General features: G+C 34.0%; 1 protein-coding gene across 1 annotated transcript in view; it reads right to left on the reverse strand.

Annotated features, from left to right (window-relative positions):
• The window catches only part of LOC145319652 (uncharacterized), a 205,592-nt gene extending 200,600 nt beyond the window's left edge, over window positions 1–4,992 (reverse strand). Inside the window, exon 1 of the mRNA XM_080161921.1 lies at window positions 4,758–4,992. The gene's annotated coding sequence lies outside the window, so the exon portion shown is untranslated. The remainder of the gene's footprint in view (window positions 1–4,757) is intronic.
• Window positions 4,993–7,383: the final 2,391 nt, after the last annotated feature.

Genomic DNA, 7,383 nt, shown 5'->3' on the forward strand with positions numbered 1-7,383 from the left:
TTGTATTTTGACACCTGCTGGCCCACTGGACTGATATGATTCTCCTTTACAGTGAAGCTTTTTATAGGTCCATGGAAGGTTTATAACTATTTTGGGAAATTTTTTTACCATTTCAAGAAAAATATCATTAAGAGAAAAAATTTCCTCCCATCTTTCAAAATAAAATTTAAAGTAGAGGGTCTGTCCCCCCCCCCCCCTCCCAAATTTTTTTTTATAGAAAACTAAGCGCTATCCGTGCATTCAGACATATCAAATAAACATTTGAATCGGCTGCTTGCACTTTTAACTTATTAGTACAGAAGCAACTCAATAACTTATTTTATATATACGTCACAGTCAACAGTGGAAAATGTTATTTTCCCAGCTGGTATCAAAGATAGACGGCTGATTTTTTCAAATATGACTACCTCTGAAACAGACAATTTTCCAAAGATATCAATAATACAAAGTAGAACGATGTCTGTCTGTTTGTCTCTGTCTGTCTGTCTGTTTGTTTGTAGCTAACCGCTGAACCGATCGGGTTCTCCTTTACAGGGTAGCTTCTCATAGGTCCCGGGAAGGTTTATACCTATTTTCTTGAGGGGCGGAACACCCCCAACCCCCCCAAAAAATAAAAATTTCTCTCCCCCCCCCAAATTTAAAAAAAGTTTTCCTTTAAATCTAAAATACGAAAAATTGGTTTGATCAAATCTCTTGGGGAAAAGCCCCTAGAGGCTAGGGGCGAAGCCGCTAGTATAAATTAAAATATCATAAAATTAATCACTGTTTTGTTAGCCTGGGACTCCCCTCGGGGGTAACAAAACTGGTTTAATTCTTACCATTCTATATCTTAATATCCGCGGAGAGCTGTCAATAAAACAATGCGATAAATAACTAATATACTTAATCCGAATTTGAATAAATACATTTATGTAATCATTTGAACTCATAAATTTTTAAATAAACAAATCAAAAAAGAGACGAAATTATGATAAACATATTATCTACCTATAATACAAAGTAGCTTGATGTCTGTCTGTCTGAAGCTTAAGATCTCGGTAACCACTGAACAGATTGGATTTTACTCTTCAGTGAATACACCAACTGGTCCTATGGTGTTTTTAGGCTATTTTCTTAAAGTGGGGGGGGGGGCAGTGTTTCGGAGCCGGAGCAGCAACATTTTTGGTGGAGCCGGATCGGAGCTGGATCCGGAGCTGGATCCGGAGCCGGAGCCAGAGCTGGATCCGGAGCCGTATTTTTCGTTAAAAATTATTAAAGAAATATCGAATTTTAATCAAAATATGAATAAAAAATGTATACCTATATTATTACTTGGATCTTACAACAATGAAACTTTGTAGCTGGCCAAAATAATGATACCCCCATCCAACCCTTTCATCCCACCCCCTACTCTCCTACTGGATAAACTAACTGACCAAAAAATAAGATCCTTTTAGCAACTATTTGCCTCTGTCATAATATCCACTTATATTCTATATCTATTCGAATAAATCACACAAAAAACTAGTATTAGGTTTTTGATATCCTTTTGTCAATTCTGGAAAAATCCAAACTAAAATTGATGCCTTTTTGGGAAAAAATCTCCCAATGGGACTATAATTAAAATAATTTCAGAAATAATAGAATACATTGTTAAAATAAGTAATTGGTTGAAAGGTTTAGAGTTAGACAAATAATAATTTTGAACCAACACTAATGAAAATTTTTTAGAAGTCCCAAAGATTTTAAGCTTACAAGTAAGAAACGTGGTTATAAAACTTTGGATACCAGAAAAATGTACAGTCCAATGTCCCCTCCCTCCCAGAAAATTGTTGGATAAGTGACTAGGGATGGCAATCCGTCAAATTCTTGGACCGGATTCGGATTCTTACAAGAATCCGTCAAAAAAATGGCGGATTCTAGATTCTTATTTTTGGCGGATTCCGGATTCGGATTCTAGCAATATTTTAAAAGGCTTTTTAAAAAAATTAAGTGCTACATATGTCCTAAAAATTAATGTTCTTGGTACTCTCTATAATTCACTTTCGATAATCGAACCAGATTTTTAAAGATTTTATTTATAATGATGATAATCTTTGCCTTCAAAAAGGGGGAGTTGAAAGAAAAACTCAAGACGCTAATTTTAGCCTACCAATTAAGAATCCGAATCCGCTATAAAAAAAACGAATTCCAGATTCGGATTCCAAATATGACCAAAAATTGGGCGGATTCCGGATTCGGATTGCCAACCCTATGGATAAATAACATTATATAATTTTGTTCAAATTGTACAAAAATAAAGTTAAATAAGTAGGTATCAAATATTTGATGTTTGAACTATTACTTTTTCTGACGTGGGATCTTAAGGGATAAGACAATAGACGAAAAAAATGTAGTTCATCATTAATGATTAAAAAAAAAAAAAAAAATCAATAAACCGTCCTAAAGTTTTTAAGGCGACGAGTAAGATAACGTGGTTATAAAACTTTGGATACCAGAGTAATTTACAGTCCAATATCCCCTCCCTCCCTGCAAATTCGTTATATACCATTCTATAAGTAGCAATTTTGTTCAAATTGTACAAAAAAAAGTCACAAATATTAAATATTTTGAACTATTACTTTTTTCTGACGTGGGATAGACAGACAGGGATCTTAAGGGATAAGACAATATACGAAAAAATTGTCGTACATCATTAATGACCCCCTTTGTAAAATGAAATTATTGGTTGAAACGTTAAAACACTCAATTTAACGAACCAACCAATCAAAGTTTACCTAGTTAAGGTATCCAAAGTTTTTAAGCCAACGCATAAGAAAACGCAGTTATAAAACTTTTGGTTCTAGTGTAATTTACAGTCCAATGTCCCCTCCCTCCCTGGATAAAAAGTAATAGTCTTTGATATTTTTTTCAACAGCACAGAGTACATCACAACAAGTAGCGAAAAAACAACCGTAAATTTTTTTCCAGAATGGCTTCGAAACTGATTTATATCCGCTGGATTAGAACCGGTTCTAAGCCATACTGAAAATTCATATATAATATCGTATTACAGACAATTGTCCATTAAGAACGAAATAAAAATCATCAATTTTGTTAGCCCGGGCCTTCAGTATCTGGGGCCTAACAAAACTGGTTTTAATCTATAATTTTTCATTTTAATATCCGGGAAAACTGTCTACTATACGATACATAAAAATAACAAGCAAGGTTTCATCGAATTTATGAATAAAGGGGGCAATGTAGTGTTTTAATACAGTTTTAATGCAGACGGTGGGAGTAGAGGGTGGTATCCACCTACCTAGCAAAATTAAGGGGGTAAGATTCATCTAAGTATTACTTATTTTTGCCCCTAGAAGCTAAAAGCGAAGCAAGTCATGATATAATAAATCATTAGGTATAAAAATCTACCAAATGAAAAGCAAAAACCACCAATTAATTATATTTTTTCCTAAAATTTTTTAATTAAGATAAATCATAAAGGAAGCAATGAGAGATTTTAGAAAACTATATATTATATTAGGTAAATAATTGATAATATATTTTTTACTAGCGGCTACGTCCCCTAGAGGCCTCTAGTGGCACTTTAAATGTGTTTTTTTATATTTGAAATATGTCTATGTTGCGTTTGACGTTTATGTTTCGTTGAACTATCGTTTTATAATCGAGAAACGTAAGAAAAATTAACACTTTTTTTGTAAACTTACTCTTTTACTTTCTCGCTTTGATAGTTTATGAGACAAGTACGTACTTGCCATTAATAAATATTTATAGGGTAGCTTCGCTTTCGATTAAACAATAAACATGGATGACAGACAACATCCATCAATAGCGAAGGTCAAAACATCATGGTTTGACAAGCTGGCAAAGTGAATTAAAGACCAAAGGTTCATTAGTCATAAAACGAGGATTATAGAATGATAATGAGAAGGACGGACAGACAAAGTGAATTATAAGGTAGCTTTGGTTTGAAAAATCGACCTTAATTTTTATGGCATGTAAGTAATATAATCTAATTAATCGATAAAGATAACAATATTTTTTTACACCAGGTGCCTTCTCCCTTATTTTAAGCCAATGTCACCTGCCTGACAAAGTAACAGAAGATGACCAAGTAAGGGAAGGGACAATGAAATATTAATTCTAATAGTAACCAAAGTTTAATTAACACGATTTCTCATTAAAAGCTTTAAACACTTGAAATTGTGATTGGTTGGTTTAAATTAGCAATGACCGCACCGATCCTTTTAATCGATAATTGAAATCTACATTTATTAAAAGTCTTATCCATTTATTTGTAGATTATTTAATAAGCTTCGCATTTTTATAGATGTTGTCATCCTTGTTTTGGGATTTATTTGTTGGTATTGGTTGGTTCCAGGGATCTTAAGGGATAAGACAAATAAAGATAAACTGATGAAAATACCCAATGATGATAAACAATATTACTCCTACTGTATAGATAAATATTAATGGTTGAAACGTTTGGACACACTGCTAGTTAATGGAAGAACCATTGAAAATTTTGTATCATGGAACGAAAACAAAGTATCGTCGTATGATTACAGTAGCTTTATTAATAGATTATTTTATGTTAGGCTAGGAAATTGGCCCCGGCACATAGCATGTGATTTTTATCAAAAATACCCCTTTAGAAAATTTTTTTGCTAATTATTAAATTTTGATTAAATAATTTAAGACTTAAAAAATATACAATAAGAAATATAAATCTATTTATAACCTAAAATTGTAGAAAATGTAAAAATAATTTTGCCTACCTCGCGCGAGATAACAAATTTCACTTAGGTGAAAATTCACAACAACAAAAAATAACTTTTTCTCTATTTCTTATAGATTTCAACTATAACTTTTATTTATCACAATAAGTCACTTTATTTTCTCTGTGCTTTTCATATATTTTATAACAAATATTAATTAAAAGGCCAAAATTAGATGATTTTGGTGGGGAAAATTTGTAACATTTATTTCCTCTTGAATAAAATTCTCAAACTGAGTGTCTGTGTGTGTGTGTGTGTGTGTGTGTGAGGAGCGAGCGCATTGTGTGGGAAAGGGGAAGTGTGGCGAAGGGGGAGTTAATACAATGGATGTAGGATACACATGGATAAATTAACAGGAGAAAATTTGTCGTCAACTTAACTTGCTAAACATGGACATCAGTTATTGGTCAGTTATTTAGAGGTGTAAGTGGGCGGTTGGGGGTCTTCTTTACTTTTGCCAGCTTCTAGCATCATTTTACCAGAGTACATGAAAATCTGGTGCAATATCCAAGTAATAGTATATCCATTACTAATACGCTCATACTTGAAAAAAAGGAGGAACGAAAAGGAGAAAGAAAAGAGGAGTTATTTCTATGTTGCCAGACGTATTGGTAAAAATTAATTTTAATTTTTTTAATTAATCAAAATAATTGCTTGTTATCTTCTACTTAATGGCACTATCCCAGTTGAGGAGTGAGATTCTACCCCATGTAAAAAAAGAACCCACCCCCCCGCAATTTGTCAAAATAAACCCCCCCCCCCCAGCATCATGTGATTTTGTACCCCATCTTAAATTTTGGTCCCTGTAATTTTCAATGTATAAAACAAAGCTTGGTGGTAATAAACTATGAGTTAGAGGGGTAAAATATTACATATGGGGTAAGTTTATAAAATATGTGGAACAAAAATCACACATGGAGGTCCAAAAATTAATATGGGGCATTTTTTCATGATGGGGTAGCTTCAAGGGCCTATATCTGAAGAACTGTAAGAGATAGAGGCCTAGTTGTTTTGTAGGGGTACAATATTACATATGGGTTAACAATACAAAAAATGGGGAGCAAAAATCACACATGGAGGTCCAAAATCAATATGGGGTCATTTTTTCAAGATGGGGTAGTTTCAAGTGCTTTTATCTGGAGAATTGTAAGAGATAGAGGCCTAAAGGCTTGACTGTGGTAACTCAGATTTACATAAGAAAGCCATTTATGCACATGGGGTGTCAAAATTTGATACAGGGTATTTTTTCATGATGGGGTGTCAAAATTTGATATTAGGTATTTTTTTTTCATGATGGGATAGATTCAAGTGCTTATATCTGGAGAACCGTAAGAGATAGAGGCCTAGTTGCTTCATTGTAGTAACTCAGATTTACTTAAGGAATCCATTTATGCACATGGGGGACCAAAATTTGATATGGGGTATTTATTTAATGATTGGGGTAGGTTCAAGTGCTTATATCTGGAGAACCATAAGAGATAGAGGCCTAGTTGCTTGACTGTGTTAACTCAGATTTGCATAAGAAAGCCATTTATGCACATAGGGGTACAAAAATTAATATGGGGGTCATTTTTACATGATGGTGGGTAAAAATTGAATATAGGGGCTAATTTTTTATAATTGGGGGGGGGGGGGGTGAAATTAGGTTAGGTTAGGTCAGATCAGGTCATGTTAGGTAAGGTAATATTGAGGGAAAGGGAAAGTCCCTCTCGAAGGGTTGGGTTAGGTTAAGATTGGTCAGGTTAGGTTAAGTTAGGTTAGGTTAGGTTAAGATGGGTTAGGTTAGGTTAAGTTAGGTTAGGTTAGGTTAAGATGGGTTAGGTTAGGTTAAAATGGGTTAGGTTAGGTTTAGTTGGTTTAGGTTAGTTTAAGTTAGGTAAGATTGAGTAGCCCTACAGGGTTAGCAACCCTGCAGGGGTTAGGTGTTTTTGTGTATGCCCTGCAGGGTTAGGTAATATGAGTAGCCCCACAGGGATAGGACCCAACGCAGGGATTAGGTAATATTAAGTAGCCCTGCAGGGTTAGAGCCCCCTGCAGGGGTTAGGTAATATGAGTAGCCCTGCAGGGTTGGGGCCCCCCGAATAATCTCACCATTCAACTGGGATCTTGCCTTACTTAATTTTAGGCACAATTATGTTTTAAAAACACACTTCGCTTACTTTATTTAAAATCAAATAATAAGAATTCTTAAGTTCATAAAAAATGTTTTTTTTTCATTATTGGCTATTTGATTTTAAAATTGTGGCAACATGCTTCACCGGGAATGTGCAACAAGGTGGAAGAGAACGGGATAAGAAAGAAAGAGAGACAGAGAGAGAGAGAGAGAGAAGAAAAAGAAATTCAGGTGAAAGGAAGCACCATTTGCAATGCGCAAATGGGGGAAAGGGGGTAGAAGAGGTGTTTACACAACAACACTAAAGAATTTAGACCATAATATCGAAATTGACATTTTTAAATTGCTTTAAGTAGATGGGTTTTATCCATTCTTATCAACAAAAATAAACCTAACTTAACCTAACCTAAAGCTTATTGGATCTAATATTAGATTTTTGCTTGAGGTTATAAAACTGTGAGGCGTTTTTAGCAAATATTAAAATAAAACTTTTTGTATAAATACCCATCAGGA

The sequence above is a fragment of the Acartia tonsa genome, chromosome 5, assembly GCF_053477335.1.
Source record: "Acartia tonsa isolate MP-2025a chromosome 5, ASM5347733v1, whole genome shotgun sequence".
NCBI lineage: Eukaryota > Metazoa > Arthropoda > Copepoda > Calanoida > Acartiidae > Acartia > Acartia tonsa.